Source organism: Balaenoptera borealis (assembly GCF_965194805.1).
Source record: "Balaenoptera borealis genome assembly, chromosome: 2".
Taxonomy (NCBI): domain Eukaryota; kingdom Metazoa; phylum Chordata; class Mammalia; order Artiodactyla; family Balaenopteridae; genus Balaenoptera; species Balaenoptera borealis.
Genome location: NC_138867.1, coordinates 145,705,875 through 145,729,400, shown reverse-complemented (window position 1 = coordinate 145,729,400; position 23,526 = coordinate 145,705,875). Strand labels below are relative to the sequence as shown.

The window sequence follows — 23,526 nt, the reverse complement described above, 5'->3', positions numbered from 1 at the left end:
AATCCTTCCATCATCTGTAGATGGGCAATGCCAAGAACATAAGCGAGAGGACAGGGCATAGGATGGAGAAAAATTAGTAAATAGAGATCAAAAGATAGAGTTAAGCCAGACAGTAAAAGGGCAGAACAGCCCCCTTTCCCATCACCACTCCTCCTCATATTTCTGACAAGGATATGGTGGTCTTGTGCAAAATGAGACCCCCAAGGTGGCCATGGACGGGCAGCAAGGACAGGGCAGCTCAGGTTCCAGGCTGAGAAGCTGCCTGCATCCTCTGTGTGTGTCTCATGGTGGTCTGGCAGCCCTAGCCTGTCTATCCAGATGGAGCTGAATTCTCCACTGGGTCACCCAAAAGGGCAATTCACTCCAGAGTGCTAATTCCTCTGTCCACCTCCTTCCTTGCAGGCTGGGACCACTTGTTCCACCCCCAATTCTGAAAATGCCACTGAGCCTCAAAGGATCATTACTAAACACGGCCCCAAAAGCACATGCTCAGGCCAAGGAAAGTTCCCAGAAAAATCTTCCTGGCAAAGCAGCATCACAGCAGATGGATGGGCAAGGTTCTGGCCCTCATGCTCCCCCCACGTCTTGTCTTCATCCGATGCTTGTGATAGGAGAGGGGTGGGTAGGGTTGGCAGAGGCTTGACTGATCTGGGATGAGGCTTTCCAGACCATAACGGAGCAGGATGCGAGGGGAGATCGTGAAAGACACTAGTGTGTGAAGAAGAGCATTTGGCAGAAGGAGCCTTGTTCTTTGGAGGCTGCTGAAGCGCACCAATGGGGGCAGGCCAGTGACGGCCTGTCCATCTGCTCGGAGGTCTTACTGGTTTGGTGGAGGACAGCACGACCTCAGGAGAGAGTTTTGCCCGGGGTACCTCCACTCCACAGGGCAAATGGACCATTATAGTGCCTGGGCATTTTATTCCAGCCTCTTCTGATCTGGTTCCTTACACTGCAGGATTGTTAAAAAAGAACAGTCTGGTCAAACCAGCATTTGACTGGGTTCATTAGCCCTGTTTTTAGTTTGAGTTTCAGTATTGTTGATATATCGATCCTCTAGCAAGCATAGGAGTTCTTAATGGTGTCTGTGAACTCCTGAGAAATATGGGGTTATTTGATGTGCACGTGTGCCTTTTCTGTGTAGCTGCTTCATAGCTTCCATCAGATTCTCAAAGGGGCCCATGTACCAAAAAAAGGATAACAACAATTGGTTTAAAGAAAATCAATGTTTCAGTTGGGAACTGGGTTGCACGCATGCTCTAAAGAGCATGAATAAGCTATCAGAAGTCTGAGCTTCATTTCTCTAACGACAATACAAATTAATAGTGTCCTGTGTTGGCAATGATGCAAGTGAGTGGGCATTCATATCCTGACGGTGGGAATATTGATTGGGACATGCTTTCTGGAGGGCAACAGGGTGATATGACTCAGAGACCTTACAATTTTATGTATTTAGTTATCCTGAAATTATAATTCTAAGAATTTATCTTAGTGATTAAGGGTGCTGCCTCTGCAGTCATTATCTATGTCACTGTGGGCAAATTACTCAACTTCTCTAGGCCTCAGTTTCCTCACCTGTAAAATGGAGGTAATATTACTTATTCATAGGACTCCTGGGAGGGTTAAATTAGATAATACAAATGAGGTACCACCTCACACCGGTCAGAATGGCCATCATTAAAAAGTCTACAAGTAACAAATGCTGGAGAGGGTGTGGAGAAAAGGGAACCCTCCTACACTGTTGGAGGGAATGTAAGTTGGTCCAGCCACTATGTAAAACAGTATGGAGGTTCCTCAGAAAACCAAAAATAAAATTACCATAGGCATATACCCACTCCTGGGTATATACCCGGACAAAACTCTAATTCAAAAAGATACATGCACCCCTATGTTCATAACAGCACTATTCACAATAGCCAAAACATGGAAACAACCAAAATGTCCATTGACCGATAAATGGATAAAGAAGATGTGGCATATATATATACAATGGAATACTACTCAGCCATAAAAAAGAATGAAATAATGCCATTTGCAGCAACATGGATGCAACTAGAGATTATCACACTAAGTGAAGTAAGTCAGAAAGAGAAAGACAAATACCATATGATATCACTTACATATGGAATCTAAAACATGGCACAAATGAGCCTATCTACAAAACAGAAACAGACTCACAGACATATAGATCAGACTTGTGGTTGCCAAGGGGGAGGGGAAGGGAGAGAGGGATGGACTGGGAGTTTGGGGTTGGTAAATGCAAACTATTACGTATAGAATGGATAAACAACAAGGTCCTACTGTATAGCACAGGGAACTATATCCAGTCTCCTGGGACACACCATAATGGAAAAGATTATAAAATAAAGAATGTATATATATATATAACTGAGTCGCTTTGCTGTACAGCAGAGAGTGGTGCAACACTGTAAATCCACTATATTTCAATTAAAAAAAATAAATAAAAAAGATAATACATGTAAAACAGTGCAGTGCCTGAGTAATAAATACTCAATAAATGTTAGTTATTATGATTTAGATACAAGGATTTTATTGCCACATTATTTATCATAACTAAAATTTTGAAACAATCCCAAATATCCAACATAACTGATTGGTTTAATGATCCATATATCTCAACCATTAAAGATTAAATTAGTGAATATGATTCGAAAAGTGTTAATAATATATCAAAAGACAAAGAGTAGGTTACAAAATAGTATGTATGATATCATCCCATAGAAAAATGGCTGAATAAATATGCATCAAATATTTCAGTAGTTATGTGTGAAGGACGGCTTTTTAATACATTCTTTTTGTTTTTCTGTATCTTCTAAACTTTTCTATAATGAGCATATATAACTTCTTGCAATAAGACAAAACAAACCCAGTAAAAGTTACTTGAATAAAAAAAAGGATGACTGGAGAATGGTTCAAGATGGCGGAGTAGAAGGATGTGCTCTCACTCCCTCTTGTGAGAACACTGGAATCACAAGTAACTGCTGAACAGTCATCGACAGGAAGACACTGGAACTCACCAAAAAAGATATCCCACATCCAAAGACAAAGGAGAAGCCACAATGAGATGGTAGGAGGGGTTCAATCACAAAAAAGTCAAATCCCGTAACTGCTGGTGGGTGACCCACAAACTAGAGAACACTTACACCACAGAAGTCCACCCACTGGAGTGAAGGTTCTGAGCCACATGTCAGGCTTCTGAACCTGGGGGTCCGGCAACGGGAGGAGGAATTCCTAGAGAATCAGACTTTGAAGTCTAGCAGGATTCGATTGCAGGACTTCGACAGGACTGGGGGAAACAAAGACTCCACTCTTGGAGGGCACACACAAAGTAGTGTGTGCATCGGGACCCAGGGGAAGGAGCAGTGACCCCATAGAGACTGAACCAGACCTACCTGCTAGTGTTGGGGGGTCTCCTAAGAGGCGGGGGATGGCTCTGTCTCACCGTGAGGACAAGGACACTGGCAGCAGAAGTTCTGGGAAGTATTCCTTGGCGTGAGCCCTCCCAGAGTCCGCCGTTAGCCCCACCAAAGAGCCCGGGTAGGCTGCAGTGCTGGGTCGCCTCAGGCCAAACAACCAACAGGGAGGGGACCCAGCCCCAACCACCAGCAGGCAAGCAGATTAAAGTTTTACTGAGCTCTGCCCACCAGAGCAACAGCCAGCTCTACCCACCACCAGTCCCTCCCATTGGGAAACTTCCACAAGCCTCTTAGATAGCCTCATCCACCAGAGGGCAGACAGCAGAAGCAAGAAGAACTACAATCCTGCAGCCTATGGAACAAAAACCACATTCATAGAAAGATATACAAGATGAAAAGGCAGAAGGCTATGTACCAGATGAAGGAACAAGATAAAACCCTAGAAAAACAACTAAATGGTGTGGAGATAGGCAACCTTCCAGAAAAAGAATTCAGAATGATAGTGAAGATGATCCAGGACCTCAGAAAAAGAATGGAGGCAAAAATCGAGAAGATGCAAGAAATGTTTAACAAAGACCTAGAAGAATTAAAGAACAAACAGAGAAGAACAATACAATAATTGAAATGAAAAATACACTAGAAGGAATCAATAGCAGAATAACTGAGGCAGAAGAACGGATAAGTGACCTGGAAGACAGAATGGTGGAATTCACTGCTGCGGAACAGAATAAAGAAAAAAGAATGAAAAGAAGTGAAGACAGCCTAAGAGACCACTGGGACAACATTAAACAGAACAACATTCGCATTATAGGGGTCCCAGAAGGAGAAGAGAGACAGAAAGGACCAGAGAAAATATCTGAAGAGATTATAACCGAAAACTTCCCTAACATGGGAAAGGAAATAGCCACCCAGGTCCAGGAAGTGCAGAGACTCCCATACAGGATAAACCCAAAGAGAAACACGCCAAGACACATAGTAATGAAATTGGCAAAAATTAAAGACAAAGAAAAATTACTGAAAGCAGCAAGGGAGAAACGACAAATAACATACAAGGGAACTCCCATAAGGTTAACAGCTGATTTCTCAGCAGAAACTCTACAAGCCAGAAGGGAGTGGCATGATATACTTAAAGTGATGAAAGGGAAGAACCTACAACCAAGATTACTCCACACAGCAAGGACCTCATTCAGATTCGATGGAGAAATCAAAAGCTTTACAGACAAGCAAAAGCTAAGAGAATTCAGCACCACCAAACCAGCTCTACAACAAAGGCTAAAGGAACTTCTGTAAGTGGGAAACACAAGAGAAGAAAAGGACCTACAAAAACAAACCCCCCAAAATTAAGGAAATGGTAATAGGAACATACATATCGATAATTACCTTAAACATGAATGGATTAAATGCTCCAGCCAAAAGACACAGGCTTGCTGAGTGGATACAAAAACAAGACCCATATATATGCTGTCTACAAGAGACCCACTTCAGACCTAGGGACACATACAGACTGAAAGTGAGGGGATGGAAAAAGATATTCCATGCAAATGGAAATCAAAAGAAAGCTGGAGTAGCAATACTCATATCAGATAAAATAGACTTTAAAATAAAGAATGTTACAAGAGACAAGGAAGGACACTACATAATGATCAAGGGGTCAATCCAAGAAGAAGATATAACAATTATAAATATATATGCACCCAACATAGGAGCACCTCAATACATAAGGCAACTGCTAACAGCTATAAAAGAAGAAATCGACAGTAACACAATAATAGAGGGGGAATTTAACACCTCACTTACACCAATGGATAGATCATCCAAATAGAAAATTAATAAGGAAACACAAGTTTTAAATGACACAATAGAACAGATAGATTTAATTGATATTTATAGTACATTCCATCCAAAAACAGCAGATTACACTTTCTTCTCAAGTGCGCACGGAACATTTTCCAGGACAGATCACATCTTGGGTCACAAATCAAGCCTCAGTAAATTTAAGGAAATTGAAGTCATATCAAGCATCTTTTCTGACCACAACGCTATGAGATTAGAAATCAAATACAGCGAATAAAACGTAAAAAAGACAAACACATGGAGGCTAAACAATATGTTCCTAAATAACCAAGAGATCACTGAAGAAATCAAAGAGGAAATCAAAAAATACCTAGAGACAAATGACAATGAAAACACGATGATCCAAAACCTATTGAATGCAGCAAAAGAAGTTCTCAGAGGCAAGTTTATAGCTATACAACCCTACCTCAAGAAACAAGAAAAATCTCAAATAAACAACCTAACCTTACACCTAAAGGAACTAGAGAAAGAAGAACAAACAAAACCCAAAGTTAGCAGGAGGAAAGAAATTGTAAAGATCAGAGCAGAAATAAATGAAATAGAAACAAAGAAAACAATAGCAAAGATCAATAAAACTAAAAGCTGGTTCTTTGAGAAGATAAACAAAATTGATAAACCATTAGCCAGACTCATCAAGAAAAAGAGGGAGAGGACTCAAATCAATAAAATTAGAAATGAAAAAGGAGAAGTTACAACAGACACCGCAGAAATACAAAGCATCCTAAGAGACTACTACAAGCAACTCTATGACAATAAAATGGACAACCTGGAAGAAATAGACAAATTCTCAGAGAGGTATAACTTCCCAAGACTGAACCAAGAAGAAATAGAAAATATGAACAGACCAATCACAAGCAATGAAATGGAAATTGTGATTAAAAATCTTCCAACATACAAAAGTCCAAGACCAGATGGCTTCACAGGTGAATTCTATCAAACATTTAGAGAAGAGCTAACACACATCCTTCTCAAACTCTTCCAAAAAATTGCAGAGGAAGGAACGCTCCAAAACTCATTCTATGAGGCCACCATCACCCTGATACCAAAACCAGACAAAGATACTACAAAAAAAGAAAATTACAGACCAATGTCACTGATGAATATAGATGCAAAACTCCTCAACAAAATACTAGCAAACAGAATCCAACAACACATTAAAAGGATCATACACCATGAACAAGTTGGATTTATCCTAGGGATGCAAGGATTCTTCAATATACGCAAATCAATCAATGTGATACACCATATTAACAAATTGAAGAATAAAAACCATATGATCATCTCAATAGATGCAGAAAAAGCTTTTGAAAAAATTCAACACCCATTTTTGATAAAAACTCTCCAGAAAGTGGGCATAGAGAGAACCTACCTCAACATAATAAAGGCCATATATGACAAACCCACAGCAAACATCATTCTCAAGGGTGAAAAACTGAAAGCATTTCCTCTAAGATCAGGAACAAGACAAGGATGTCCACTCTCACCACTATTATTCAACATAGTTTTGGAAGTCCTAGCCACGGCAATCAGAGAAGAAAAAGAAATAAAAGGAATACAAATTGGAAAAGAAGAAGTAAAACTGTCACTGTTTGCAGATGACATGATACTATACATAGAGAATCCTAAACATGCCACCAGAAAACTACTAGAGTTAATCAATGAATTTGGTAAACTTGCAGGATACAAAATTAAGGCACAGAAATCTCTCGCGTTCCTATACACTAATGATGAAAAATCTGAAAGAGAAATTAAGGAAACACTCCCATTTACCATTGCAACAAAAAGAGTAAAATACCTAGGAATAAACCTACCTAGGGAGACAAAAGACCTGTATGCAGAAAACTATAAGACACTGATGAAAGAAATTAGAGATGGTACAAACAGATGGAGAGATATACCATGTTCTTGGATTGGAAGAATCAACATTGTGAAAATGACTATACTACCCAAAGCAATCTACAGATTCAGTGCAATCCCTATCAAATTACCAATGGCATTTTTTATGGAACTAGAACAAAAAAATCTTAAAATTTGTAGGGAGACACAAAAGACCCCGAAGAGCCAAAGCAGTCTTGAGGCAAAAAAACGGAGTTGGAGGAATCAGACTCCCTGACTTCAGACTATACTACAAAGCTACAGTAATCAAGACAATATGGTACTGGCACAAAAACAGAAACATAGATCAATGCAACAAGATAGAAAGCCCAGAGATAAACCCATGCACCTATGGTCAACTAATCTATGACAAAGGAGGCAAGGATATACAATGGAGAAAAGACAGTCTCTTTAATAAGTGGTGCTGGGAAAACTGGACAGCTACATGTAAAAGAATGAAATTAGAACACTCCCTAACACCATACACAAAAATAAACTCAAAATGGATTCGAGACCTAAATGTAAGACTGGACACTATAAAACTCTTAGAGGAAAACATAGGCAGAACACTCTTTGACATAAATCACAGCAAGGTCTTTCTTGATCCACCTCCTAGAGTAATGGAAATAAAAACAAAAATAAACAAATGGGACCTAATGAAACTTAAAAGCTTTTGCACAGCAGAGGAAACCATAAACAAGATGAAAAGACAACCCTCAAAATGGGAGAAAATATTTGCAAACGAATCAACGGACAAAGGATTAATCTCCAAAATATATAAACAGCTCATGTAGCTCAATATTAAAGAAACAAACAACCCAATCCAAAAATGGGCAGAAGACCTAAATAGACATTTCTCCAAAGAAGACACACAGATGGCTAAGAAGCACATGAAAAGCTGCTCAACATCACTAATTATTAGAGAAATGCAAATCAAAACTACCATGAGGTATCACCTCACACCAGTTAGAATGGGCATCATCAGAAAATCTACAAACAACAAATGCTGGAGAGGGTGTGGAGAAAAGGGAACCCTCTTGCACTGTTGGTGGGAAGGTAAATTGATACAGCCACTATGGAGAACAGTATGGAGGTTCCTTAAAAAACTAAAAATAGAATTACCATATGACCCAGCAATCCCACTACTGGGCATATACCCAGAGAAAACCATAATTCAAAAAGACACATGCATCCCAATGTTCATTGCAGCACTATTTACAATAGCTAGGACATGGACGCAACCTAAATGCCCATCGACAGACGAATGGATCAAGAAGATGTGGCACATATATACAATGGAATATTACTCAGCCATAAAAAGGAACGAAACTGGGTCATTTGTAGAGACGTGGATGGATCTAGAGACTGTCATACAGAGTGAAGTAAGTCAGAAAGAGAAAACCAAATATCGTATATTAACGCATATATGTGGAACCTAGAAAAATGGGACAGATGAACCGGTTAGCAGGGCAGAAATTGAGACACAGATGTAGAGAACAAACGTATGGACACTAAGGGGGGAAAGCGGCGGTGGGTGGGAGTGGTGGTGGGATTAATTGGGCGATTGGGATTGACATGTATACACTGATGTGTATAAAATGGATGACTAATAAGAACCTGCTGTATAAAAAAATTAATTAAATTAAAAAAAAAAGGATGACTAATCTTAGTTGAGAAATGCTTTGTGGCCTTGAGTAATCATTTCTGCAAAGGTTCCTTTCTTCGTGTCTAAAATGAGAGCTGTACGTCTTTCTTCTTGAGAAACCGGGAAACCCAAATAAAAGGGTGAGGGTGGATGTGCTTTGTGTAAGGTGAGACCTGGCATGTGCAGAAAGGCAGGGGTCCTTAACCTGAGAAGCTTTCACAAAATAATCTGTGTTGAAATGCAGGAGGGCCCCAGAGACCCAGCTGTCTGGACTTTGAAAACCTGCCCCTGGCTCTGGACTGAAGTCCTGCTATGATCAACTCTGGGGAACTTGGTATGGATCGAGGATGAAAGGCACAGCGACTTTCAGCTACGAAAATTGGTCTGCAGTCAGGATCCCAAGTTTCATCTCTGCAAAACCGATGGGCAAGTGTGGCCATGCTTACTAATTAGGCAGCAGCAATGTAATTAATCAAATCAATTCCCTTCATGACGCAAAGCCAAAGAACCCAGGGACAGCTTGAGCTGGGAAGAGCTTCCAGAAAGCCAGAGATCGTGAACTACTCTGCCAGAGATGTTAATGTGGTTAATCTAGATTGCTTTGTTAATTGTTGGCTCCCTTCTCAATAATGGATAATGTGGTGACACAGTGTGGCTCCCGTGTCCCTCACGTGGCCAGGCTCTGGGTTGGGTGATTTAAATGGTGCTTGTTTATTTTTTCCCTGCATTTACAGCAAGCATTAAACTTCATCAGGCTTAAAGAGCCTTTGCTTTCTGGAAGGAAGCAAAGTTATAGCCAGGTTCCCCATTTCATTTATGAATAGCTTTACCATTAATTTGAAAGTCCATGCATTAAAAAAAAATGTAAATGGGAAACCACTAGAAGAAATGCGGCTTATTGCAGGAACCAAATGTTGAGACCAACATTTTCAATTTCTTAAGTACTGATCAGAGGAAGAAAAACATGAGAGAGGTTGCTTTGGTTGAGTGAAATGAGCTTGGGATAAGAAGACAGATAGAGCTGTTTCCAAGTCTGGTCACTATGAGCCCTGAGAACTTGGGCCAATTATCTCACCTTTCCTAGCCTTGGTTTTCTTAGTTATACAATGAAGAGAATGGTATCCTCAAAGGGTTGTGAAGGTTAAATAAGATCACATACTGAAACACCTTAGCTCAGTGCCAGAGACATAATAAGTGCTCAGTAAATATTAGTTCTCTGCCAGTGTCTTGTCTCCTGAACAAAGCCCGGAAATCATGGCTTTGTTCTATTACAGACTCGTGTATCCCAGTCCTACTGTCTGTGCTGTTAGATTTCCAGACTGTTCTTCTGGACAACAGCAACTTGCAGTCTTTCCAGAATTTGCATACGTGATTTTTAAGAGGGGGACCTAACAGAATCTGGGAGTGGGAATTTATATCAAGTTTGAAAAAAGCACATTCAACATTATATTAGATTTTTTTTTATATGAAAATACTTGTTGTTCTCATACTACCCATCACAGAATACAAAGCTCAAATCTCTTGGCTGGTTGTATAAGAGAATCTCTGATTGCAGAGGGCATGCAACTTTCAGTTTGGAAAAAGGGGTCATGGGTTAAGCAAGATGGAGAAAAGTGATTTACAGAATGTCATTCTGGAAAAACATACTTGGAATGCCAGAGATTGACAGGAAGGGGGTATGAGGGGAGCTTCAGGGTGTGGATAATCTTTTCTTTCTTGTTTTGGGTGCTGCTTACAGGGATGTGTTCACTTTGTGAAAACTGAGAGGGCTCTGCCCTTATGATTGGTGCACTTTTCTGTATGTATGTCACACTTCAATAAAAAGTTTAAAGAAAAACAAGTGGCACATAATTCGCACACATTCAGCATGAGATGGGACAAGGCCTGAAGATATCTCACGTCAGCTTAGTAAGGAAGGTTGGGTTCTCTGTAAAGCCTAGATCATGTTTTTTCCTGGACGGTTTCGCTTTTTATAAGTAAGGACAGAGCACAATCCCAAACCTCCATCACCTCTCTCCTGGACCACTTCTATAGCCTCCCAAGCGCCCTCCCTGCCCCCACTCTTGAGCCTCTACAATCCATTCTCCACTTACCCACAGAGGTCTTTAAAAAACATAAATCAGATTATATTATTTCCTGTAAAACCTTCCAATGACTTTCTACTGCACTCAGAGAAAACTGTAAACTATCATGACCCAGCAGGCCATACAAAATGTCCATGCTATCTTTCTACCTGACATCCTTTGTCATCTCTCTCCTCTTTCTCTTCACTCCAGCACTCTGGCTGCCACTTTCTTGTCCCCTCTAGTACACCACCTCTTTAGTACATACAATTATATATTATTTTCACTTACATATCGAATATTTGTATCCATACCCTCCCCCCAAGAATGTCAGCTTCATGAAAGTGGAGGCTTTGCCTGTCTCATTCACTCTTGGAGCCGTAGTGCCTAGAAGAGACCATGACATGTAGTAGGTACTTAACATGTGATCTATGGGATCTTTGTAAGCCTCTCAACCTCTGAACTTCAAAGCCTATGTCTGTAAAATAGGGTTAATAATAAGTCTCTCATCTCTAGGGCTGTTGTGGAGATTGCAGGAGATAATGTACGTGAGGAACTTAGCACAGCACCCAGCACATTGTACAAACGGTGGCTGTCCTCGCTGGGTGCTAATTGCAGGGCCTTGTTAATCTTACACCTACTAGAAGCCTCTGATTCATTTATCATGAGCAAGCAATCATCTTTTGTTAGGGACACTTTGACAAAATTGTAACGTGGCATGTTAAGAGACCAGATTTCCCAACATCATTCTGATGTTTCTTTGGCTGTTAGCCATTCTCTGCATGTTAATCAATTACTGACTGATTAACAGAGATCTTGTGCTACCGATCGTTCTTCAAAAGACAGGGCAGATGAAATTTCTATCTAGAAGAATGAGCAGCCTGTGGGACACTGCGCCAGGGTCAGACATATAAGAAATGAAAACACAGGAGCAGGACACTCAGGCCAGGAGATGTTGGCTGGTGAGAAAGCAGATTGCCAAGGCTCTCCGCTGTAAAAAATGGGATCATTTGTTCCTGGGGCATCCCGAGTACATTGGTATCTTTAGAAGTGTTTTGTTAAAAAAAAAAAAAAAAAAAAAAAAAAAGCCTGCTTGAAAGGTTCAGAGGGTTATGAACTTTCATCATATCTTTAACTGTGGTCATTTTTAAGTCTTTTGTCATTTACAGACAGTTCTGGGTGTACTCTGATGCTTTTGCAAATATGTTCCTATAAAAGGGTTTCATCTTCAAGAAATTCATGGAAAAGACTCTGACAAGTACAGGTTTCTGGTAACTGACTGTACTGCTGAACTGAATGAATAAGCATTTTCAGAACTCTAATGAAAAACTGATGAACTTATAAAAGTGCTAACAAAAGATCAAGATGAAAAAAAAATTAATTACATGGGACTGAGTGAACTGATGAGGATGAGTATAATTTTTGTGACTTTCTGTTTGAATTAAAAAAAAAATCCCACAAGGACTCAGAGGCAAAGAATATACAAATCAATTTTCACTGCAAAGTAAAGGAGCTGTTACAGTGGAGGATTACTGGACTGAATGTCAATATTATGACATAGTATGAGTGTGTTTCATGTTTGGTAATTGCAATCATTGTTGCTTTTGTTGTGGTCATCCATGTACAATGCTTGGTGTCAGTCTATTTATCTCTTGTAAAAATAAAATACAGTGTGTGTGTGTGTGGAAAAAAAAAAAAAAAGAAAGGTTCAGAGGGAATAGGACCTATCTGTTTTAAGAAGTTCCCAAAGGTAAAAGTGGTCTCTATAAGACGGTGATGTAAATAAATGGGCAAATCTTGGGTAAAGACCCTCATTGAATGATATACAGCTACTGATTTGAAAGGAACAGAAAACCCAGAAAAATAAAACTGGGGAGTGAGAGTCAGGGAAAGAGAGAGAGAATGAATGAGAATGAGAGCCAATCATGGTCGTAAGTCAGTCACCTAGTAATAATATACTGATTGGAAGAAAACCATCACAGAATTTTAGCTACAAAATGAGAAAGTATTCCTTTGCGCTCTTTTTCATTTTATCTTTTTTCTTGTGATCTGGTGAAGAGAAGATTGAAAAAATTTGGGAAAAATCAAATGAAAAGCAAATCTCTTCTTCTCTACAAACCCTGAAAAAAAAAATCTGCTAAATAGGTCACATGCAATGTCTTAACCATAGGCAGAGGCATAGGCTACAGGAAGTATAAAAGAATTTCAAGGTTTTACCTAGATAGAGCTGGTTAGTGAGAGGTGATGACAGGTGACACAGAGAGGAAATCATCCAACTAACAAATTTAATCAGGTTGGAGCTCAGGCCCTTCAGGTCTGGGGCTCTCCCAGCAGGGAAACCAGAGGAAGTAGCCCCACGGGAGTATTTTCAGCTCTAGAGGGTTCAGGGATAGGCAAAGTTTAAGAGTAAGTTTGTATTCCTGGGAGAATATAAGAGGTCAATTAACAAAGTATCTGATTATACTTAGGTAGCTTATTTCTTTGAAGCATGCTCTTTGTTATATTTTTCTTTATTCCCACAGGGATGATCTAATTTATGCTTTTATTTTTAATAAAGAGAGCTTTAACAATTGTTAATTACACACATAAATGAATACTTTTTCTTCATAAAAATTCAGAACCTATCTTTTGAACACTGCCCCTAATTCCAGGCCCTTCCTTCACAGGTAGCTACTGTTATCTTTTTGGTGAATAACCTTACAGTTTTGGTTTTTTTTCTTCGTACAGGCATTCGGAGATATTGCAGGTTTGGTTCTAGACCACAGTGATAAAGCGAGTATCACATGCAGTAAAGCGAATCACCCGAATTTTTTGGTTTCCCAGTGCATATAAAAGTTATGCTTACATTATGTACTCTATTAAGTGTGCAATAGCGTTATGTCTAAAAAAACAATGTACATACAGTACCTTAATTAAAAATACTTCATTGCTAAAAAATGCTAACCATCATCTGAGCCTTCAGTGAGTCATAATCTTTTTCCTGGGGGAGGGTCTTGCCTCGATGTCCATGGCTGCTGACTGATCTGGGTGGTGGTTGCTAAGGCTGGGGTGGCTGAGGCGATTTCTTAAAATAAGACAACAGTGAAGTGTGCCACATCGATGGACTCTTCCTTTCATGAAGGATTTCTCTGTAGCCTGCAATGCTGTTTGATAGCATTTTACCCACAGTAGAACTTCTTTAAAAACTGAAGTCAGTCCTCTCAAACCCTGCTGCTGCTTTATGAACTAAGTTTACATAATATTCTAAATCCTTTGGTGTCATTTCAACCATCTTCACAGCATCTTCACCAGGAGCAGATCCCATCTCAAGAAACCACTCTCTTTGCTCTTCCATAAGCAACTCCTCATCCATTAAAGTTTTATCATGAGATTGCAGCAATTCAGTTACTTCTTCAGGCTCCACTTCTAATTCTCTTGCCATTTCCACCACATCTGCAGTGACTCCCTCCACTGAAGTCTTGAACCCCTCAAAGTCATCCATGAGGGCTGGAATCAACTTCTTCCAAACTTCTGGGTTTTTAAAAACATTTTCAAATTGAAGTATAGTTGATTTACAATGTTGTGTTAGTTTCTGATGTACAGCAAAGTGATTTGGTTATACATATACATATTTTCATATTCTTTTCCATTATGATTTATAACAGGATATTGAATACGGTTCCCTGTGTGATACAGTAGGGCCTTGTTGTTTATTTTATATATAGTAGTTTGTATCTGCTAATCCCAAACGCCTAATTTATCCCTCCCTCACCCCCTTTCCCCTTTGGTAACCATCTATGTCTGTGAGTCTGTTTCTCTTTCATAGATAAGTTCATTTGTGCCATATTTTATTTATTTATTTATTTATTTACATCTTTATTGGAGTATAATTGCTTTACAATGGTGTGTTAGTTTCTGCTTTATAACAAAGTGAATCAGCTATACATATACATATATCCCCATATCTCCTCCGTCTTGCGTCTGTCTCCCACCCTCCCTATCCCACCCCTCTAGGTGGTCACAAAGCACCGAGCTGATCTCCTTGTGCTATGTGGCTGCTTCCCACTAGCTATTTTACATTTGGTAGTATATAAAAGTTCATGCCACTCTCTCACTTCGCCCCAGCTTACCCTTCCCCCTCTCCGTGTCCTCAAGTCCATTCTCTACGTCTGTGTCTTTATTCCTGTCCTGCCCCAAGGTTCTACATAACCATTTTTTTAAAATTCCATATATATGTGTTAGCATACAGTATTTGTTTTTCTCTTTCTGACTTACTTCACTCTGTATGACAGACTCTAGGCCCATCCACGTCTCTACAAATAACTCTGTGTCATACTTTAGATTCCACATATAAGTGATACCATATGGTATTTGTCTTTCTCTTTCTGACTTATTTCACTTACTATGATCATCTCTAGGTCCATGCATGTTGCTGCAAATGGCATTATTTCATTCTCTTTTTAATGGCTGAATAGTATTCCATTATGTATATGTACCACATCTTCTTTATCCATTCATCTGTCGATGGACATTTAGGTTGCTTCCATGTCTTGGCTATTACAAATAGTGCTGTTGTGAACATTGGGGTACATATATCTTTTCGAATTATAGTTTTGTCTGGATATATGCCCAGGAGTGGCATTGCTGGATCATATAGCAGCTCTATCTTTAGTTTCTAAAGGAATCTCCATACTCTTTTCCATAGTGGTGGCACCAATTTACATTCTCACCAACAGTGCAAGAGGGTTCCCTTCTCTCCACACCCTCTCCAGCATTTATTTATTTATTTATTTTAATACTTTATTTATTTATTTATTTATTTATTTATTTATGGCTGTGTTGGGTCTCTTAGTTTTCGTGTGAGGGCTTTCTCTAGTTGCGGCAAGTGGGGGCCACTCTTCATCGCGGTGCGGAGGCCGCTCTTCATCGCGGTGCGCGGGCCTTTCACTATCGCGGCCCCTCCCGTTGCGGGGCACAGGCTCCAGACGAGCAGGCTCAGTAGTTGTGGCTCACGGGCCCAGTTGCTCCGTGGCATGTGGGATCTTCCCAGACCAGGGCTCGAACCCGTGTCCCCTGCATTAGCAGTCAGATTCTCAACCACTGCGCCACCAGGGAAGCCCTCCAGCATTTATTGTTTGTAGATTTTTCGATGATGGCCATTCTGACTGGTGTGAGGTGATACCTCACTGTAGTTTTGATTTGCATTTCTCTAATAATTAGCAATGTTGAGCATCTTTTCATGTGCCTATTGACCATCTATATGTCTTTGGAGAAACGTCTATTTAGGTCTTCTGCCCATTTTTGGATTGGGTTGTTTGTTTTTTTGTTGTCGAGTTGTATGAGCTGTTTGTATATTTTGGAAATTAAGCCCTGTTGGTCACATCATTTGCAAATATTTTCTCCCAGTCTGTAGGTTGTCCTTTCTTTCATTTGCTTATGGTTTCCTCTGCTGTGCAAAAGCTTATGTTTGATTAGATCCCATTTGTTTATTTTCGGTTTTATTTCTATTGCCTTGGGAGAGTGACCTAAGAAAACATTGGTATGATTTATATCAGAGAATGTTTTGCCTATGTTCTCTTCTAGGAGTTTTATGGTGTCATGCCTTATATTTAAGTCTTTAAGCCATTTTGAGTTTATTTTTGTGTATGGTGAGAGGGTGTGTTCTAACTTCATTGATTTACATGTGGCTGTCCAGCTTTCCCAACACCACCTGCTGAAAAGACTGTCTTTTCTCCATTGTATAATCTTGCCTCCTTTGTCAAAGATTAATTGGCTATAGGTGTGTGGGTTTATCTCTGAGCTCTCTATTCTGTTCCATTGATTCATATGTCTGTTTTTGTGCCAATACCACACTGTACCAAACTTCTGTTAATGTTGATATTTTGACCTATTCCCATGAATCATTAATGTTCTCAGTGGCATCTAGAATGGTGAATCCTTTCCATAAAGTTTTCAATTGATTGTGTCCAGATCCATCAGAGGAATTACTATCTATGCTGGTTACAGCCTTATGAAATGTATTTCTTAAATAGTAAGAGTTGAAATAGAAATTCCTCCTTGATCCATGGGCTGCAGAACGGATGTCGTGTTAGCAGGCATGAAAACAACATTAATCTCATTGTACATCTCCATCAGAACTCTTGGGTGACCAGCTGCATTGTTGATGAGCAGTAATATTTTGAAAGGAATCTTTTTCCTCAGCAGTAGGTCTCAACAGTGGGCTTAAAATATTCAGTAAACCATGCTGTAAACAGATGTGCTGTTATCCAGGCTTTGTTGTTCCATTTATAGAGCACAGGCAGAGCAGATTTTAGCATAATTCTTAAGGGCCCTAGGATTTGTGGAATGAGAAATGAACATTGATTTCAACTTTAAGTCACCAGCTGCGTTAGCCCCTATCAAGAGAGTCAGTCTGTCCTTCAAAACTTTGAAGCCAGGCATTGACTCTCTAGCTATGAAAGTCCTAGGTGAAATCTTCTTCCAACATAAGATTGCTTTATCTACATTGAAAATTTGTTGTTTAGTATAGCCACCTTCATTAATGATCTTAGCTAGATCTTCTGGATAATTTGCTGCAGCTTCTACATCAGTACTTGCTGCTTCACTGTGTACTTTTATGTTGTGGAGACGGCTTCTTTCCTTAAACCTCATGAACCAACCTCTGCTAGCTTCAAACTTTTCTTGGGCAGCTTCCTCACCTCTCTCAGCCTTCATGGAATTGAAGAGAGGGCCTTGCTCTGGATTAGGCTTTGGTTTAAGGCAGTGTTGTGGCTGGTTTGATCTTCTACCAGAACACTAAAACTTTCTCCACATCAGCAGTAAGACTGTTTCACTTTCTTATCTTTCTTGTGTTAACTGGAGTAGCACTTTTAATTTTCTTCAAGAACTTTTCCTTTACAGTCACAACTTGGCTAACTGTTTGGTATAAGACGCCTAGCTTTTGGCCTATCTTGGGTTTCCACATGCCTTCTTCACTAAGCTTAATCATTTCTAGATTTTGATTTAAAGTGAGAGATGTGTGACTCTTCCTTTCTCTTGAACACTTAAGAGGCTACTGTAGGGCTATTAATTGTCCTAATTTCAATATTCTTGTGTCTCAGGGAATAGGGAGGCCCGAGGAGAAGGAAAGAGACGGGGGACTGGCCGGTGGGTGGAGCAGTCAGAACACATACAATATTTATTGATTAAGTCTTAATTACACAGGCACGGTTTGTGTCCTCCCCCCCGCCACTGAATTACTAGAGTAACATCAAAGATCATTGATCACAGATCATCATCACGGATATAATAATAATGAAAAAGTTTGAAATATTGTGAGAATTACCAAAATGTGACAAGAAGACACGAAGCGAGCAAGTGCTGTTGGAAACATGGTGCCCATACACTTGCCATAGGGTGGCCACAAACCTTCAGTTTGTAGAAAACACAGTATCTGTGAAGTGCAATGAAGAGAAATGCAACAAGATGCCTGTATTTTCATACATACACTCATAGGAAATAGAATATTTGGGATTTTTTTTAATGTTACATTTTATACTATACGCAACTCTCTGAAACTTGTTTCCCCCTGCAACAATTTGTCTTGAAGATCTTTTTGACCTACATCTAATTCATTCTTTCTAACTGCTGCATTGAAGTTCACTGTATGGATGTGTCAGGGGTTTTTCCTCACTTGCCTATATAAATGGACATTTAGGTTGTTTCCCAATTAGAAGAGTATTTTTTTTTTTAAATTACAGCTTCACTGAGACTTACCACACACCATAAAATTCATCCTTTTAAAGTGTACAATTAGTGGTTTCTAGTGTATGCACAGAGTTGTACAACTATCACCACCAGCTAATTCCAGAACATTTTCATCACCCTCAAAAAATACCTAGTACCCATTGGCAGTACCCATTGGCAGTGACTCCCATCTCCCCCTCTCCTCAGCCTCTGGCAAACACTAATTTACTTTCTCTCTCTGTGGATTTGCCTACTCTGGACATTTCGTATAATGGAATCACAAAATATGTGACCTGTTTGGTTTCTTTCCCTTAGCATATGCTTTTCAAGGTTCATCCATGTAGCATATATCAGTACTTCATTCTTTTTTTTGTCTAAATAATACTCTATTGTACGTATATATCAAATTTGTTTATCCATTTTTCAGCTGATGGACATTTGAGTTATTTCCAATTTTTGTCTATTATGAATAACGCTGCCGTGAACGTTCACACACAGATTTTTGTGTGAGCATATGTTTTCAATTCTTTTGGGTAGATACCAGAAGTGGGATTGCTGGGTCCTAAGGCTACTCTATGTTTAACTTTTTGAGGACCTGCCAAACTGTTTTCCAAAGTCACTGCATCATTTTACACTGCCACGAATATCTATATCTATATCTATGTATATTTAAGCAAGAAATAACATATTCATAGGGCAAACTGATGTGTTTATTCTCTTGAGACATCACCAACCATGTTTGGAGCAAGCTGAGAAACACAATAATTTAGTGCTGTCTGGCAGAACCTTCTGCAATGATGTGCTGTCCAGTATGGTAGCCACCAGCCACATATGGCTACTGAACACTTGAAATGTGACTCCTGTGACTTAGGAACTGAATCTTTAATTTTATTTTATTTTAATGAATAATAAGTTGGATTTGTCTTCTGTGGCCCATGGCTACTATATTGGACAGCAGAGTACTTACTCTTTCCTGTCTGTAAAATCTCATGGTTCCCCAAAAGGTCACCTTAAAGATACTGAGAAAGTGACTTGCTTTCTGGTCTGCACCTCACAGCTCCAAACTAGCTCCTGTCACAGACATCACACAGAAGAAATTCAGAGACCACAAGGCCTTAAATCAGAACCGCACCACACAGAAATTCAGGAAATTCCCAACTTTTTCAGAGATGTGTTTGGAAAATCAGCCCTTTGTGTATCTCCTTTATGCTTTCAGCTCACTCGATTTCAAGAAGTGTTTAGTTTCTTATTACAAGAGCAATACATATTCAGCATAGAGAAGCATGAGAAGAAAACAAAAACAACTACAGGTAGTTACTGCTAATATCTTGAGGGGTGTGTGTGTGTGTTTGTGCACATACACGGAATTTATTTATATTTCAGCTTTGGGGACAGGAGCAAAAGTGACAGTGGAACCAATCTTGTTCCTTGTTCACAGTCCCGTCTCATAGTACCTGTGATAAGATTTTATTCACTTACTGTGTTCTCACTGTGTGCCAGGCCTGTGCTGGGTGAGACCCAGACTCCTGGGGGAGAAGGACATCAAAAACCCATTCAGCCCAGTGTGACAAGGTTCTGATAGGGGTGAAGCGAGGCCAGGGAAAGCACAGGACAGGAGTAGCCACTGCATGGGGAGCTGTGGAAGACTGCAAAGGTGAAATGACATTTGAGCTGGACATCTGAATTGGAAGAATTCATGACGCAGAGAAGAGGGTGAGGGGCGTTGCAGGCAGAGGGAAGAGCATGTGCAAAGGTTTTAGACATGAGGGAGCCAGGTGTGTTCAGGGAAGGGAGAGTGCTCCTGTGTGGCTGGAGAGGTAATAGTACAGGTCACGGTAGCTTATCTGCTTTATTGTCATTTAATTCTCCTATTCCCCTGATAAGTAAAATGTCATCCCCATTTTATAGGCAGAAAGTGGAAGCTGAGAGAGATGAAATAATTTGCTCAAGGCTGCCTAGCTAGTGAGGGCGGAGCTGGGATTCCTGTTTGTTGAGCACAAAGCTCAGTCTTGAGTGATGAGGGAGGATCGCACCCAATTGTGAGGAGACTTTTCTGCCACACTCAGGGACTCAGAAGTTACCCGCTGGGTAGTTCAGCAGGATGCTGGCGTGACCGGATCTGTGTTTTAGGAAGACATTGTGGCACCAATGCAAAGACAGTGTTGGAGAGGGCTCAACCCACACTGTAAGTAGGTCTTCAGTTTACCTGGGACTGAACCACTCTCAACACACAGACACACACACACAGACACAGACACAGACACACACACACACACACACACACACGGCTTCAAAGATAGGAGCCTCTGAGAATCCAGTGCTTTTGTTTCTCTCTCTCTTCCCAAATGAAAATCCATGCTAGCAGCCCAAGTTCTGTGTCTTTTCCAGACCGTAGTGGGAGGAGGTTGGGGGAAGAGCACATTGCTCCTCGCTGGAAGACCTTGAATAAATCACTTCTCAGGCCCTCTTCTGTAAAATGAAATTCTTAGAATTTCCATCTTTAAATATCTTTTGCATCTTTTAAACTGTCTGGCTCCTAAGAGCAGTGGGACCTATTAAGGGATTTCACTCTGGCCACACATCATGGTTTTTGGAGAGCTAAGATAGTCTCAGACCAGCTGCCCCCAGATTTAGAGCCTCTTAGCATTTCTTGCATGAGTCTAGAGATCTGGCTTTCTAGGCATCCCTGAAGACATGAGAGAATCTTCTTTTGTTCCCAGGCTAGGCCAATGGCAGCAAATAACCTAATTAGGACTTCGCAAGCAGCTTGCCCAGTGAAAGGTAATTTAATTAGTCTTATTAGTTGTTATAACTACTTTTTAATGAAGCTTTATTACATTCAACTATGCAGATACCAAGCAATTGTGTTAAATGTTGGCAAACGGCTCATTAGTGTTTGATTTCACTTCCTTTTTTGCATTGTTCCCACCTATCCTGATATTCAGATGCCAGGAGCTCATTTTTCTCTTCAAAGCCAGGTGTAACCTTGAAGGCATACTTCCCTTTCTTATCCCATTTCCCATTTCTCTGGGATTCCCTGTCTATTAGAGTTGAATTGGAACAATATGAAGGATGGGGAGAGGCTTCCCACTGGCCTTCCATATTCCTTAATACTTCCATCATTAATCCCTCCCAAGCTGTACAATTTCAAGGACTTAGGGCCCCTGGTTGAAGTGCAAATGGTATGTTGGAGGCAAACACAGAAAACCATTATTATGAATTAATACCTTAGTGAAGATTAGCTCCTCATATTAGCTAATTGGCCAATAAATGAGACTGCAGTAGAATCAACCCTGGACTGAGTAGTTTTGATATTTGTTAGTGTGTAAAGCATGGGGGAAAAAAAAAACAAAAGAAGAGTTAGTTTTTACTATGCATGAGGCACTGGGCTAGATATTTTCATATTTATTATCCCATTTAATCCTTTTAACAACCTTGATATGAATGTATTATTATAACTGATTTACAGATGAGAAACAGGAGCACAGAGAGGTTGAGTCAGCTTCAAAGTCACACAGCTAGTAAGAGGAAGAGTGGGGATTTGAAGTCCCAGGACATCAGACAAAGGCTAGAAGAGCACTGAAATGTGGGCAGCCTTGGCTTCTAGGGGGCAGTATCAGGTCACTGGGGGTTAAGCATCCCAGGGGATCACCTATAGGCAGGCGAACCCCAGGACAGAGGATTGAGGGGCACTAAAGACTAACTTGGCAAGGCTTACAATTTGGCCCCAGCAGGTTTGATCTATTCATGTTCTGTCTCTCTTCATCATCCATGGGCAGTGCGATGTCATCATTAAGAGGACAGGATTTGGTGGCAGGCTGACCTAAATTCAGATCCTGATTCCAGCCCTTTTCTGTAGGTATGACCCTGGGCAAGCTGTTTAAGGTTTCTCAGCTGGGATTTTCTCATCTGGAAAAAGGAATAATGGTATCTTCCTTATATTTTTGCGAAAGTTAAAGAATATGTGTGAAGCTTCCAGCCCAGGGGAAATGCCAGTAAGGAGTGGCTCCTCCACTTCGGAATAGGTATTGGTGAGCTGTGTGGTTACAGCAGGGAGGGCCGTGGGCAACAGGAAATGGACCCACAGGGAAAGTGAGATCTGATCTTATTACGTTATTGCTTCTTAATCTTGAGTGTGCATCTGAATCACCTGGAGAAGTTGAGAACCCAGATTGCCTGGCTGCACCCCCAGTTTCTGACTCAGTAGGTCTGGGGTGTCATCTCTACCAAGTTCCTGGGTGATGTGGATACTGCTGGGCTGGGGACCACACTTAGAGATTCAGTGCAAAGGCCTTTCATAGTGGGTACTCTCTGTGCGTAACAGTGGCTCTAATCCCTGGGCAGAACATTTGGAGTCCATCCGAGCCTGGGGTGAATCAGAGAAGCAGAGCTCTGGCCTCTCTCCTCTTCCCCATATTCTACCCCGCTTCTGTAGTTTCTTGAGATTTTGGGATCCAGTCCTTGTGAACAGGGGTCAAAAAGGCTTAATTATGATGCCTTAATTTTTTGCCATGCCAGTCCTTGGGCCTGCTTAGGTTGAAGGGATATTTGTGGTTTACAGAGACAAGGAGGGGTTAGGCTCTGAGTAACAACTTCCAAATTAATCTATCAGCCTGAAATTTTATATTTTCAATAAGTTTACCACTTTAACAAGCAGGACAGATAGTCTCAGACAAGCAGAAGCAACAGTGTTTGCTTTCCATCATTCTTTTTACCAAGAAGGGCAACTCACGGAATACTAGTGAGATAATGCACATGGAAGGGTCTAACATAATATCTTAACAAATAAAAAAATCATTATTGTTTATTGAATAAGTATTTTTAAGCCCTTGTGATAGTGTGCTTTATATTAGGCTTTCTCTACTTTGGCACTATTGAGATCTTGGGACTGATTATTCTTTGCTGTGGGGGGCTTTCCTGTGCATTGTAGGATGTTCGGCTGTATCCTTGG

The 23,526-nt window shown here is 40.4% G+C and overlaps 1 protein-coding gene across 4 annotated transcripts in view; it reads right to left on the bottom strand.

Annotated features, from left to right (window-relative positions):
- The window catches only part of ADRA1B (adrenoceptor alpha 1B), a 183,755-nt gene that overhangs the window by 18,287 nt on the left and 141,942 nt on the right, over window positions 1-23,526 (bottom strand). The window lies entirely within an intron of this gene.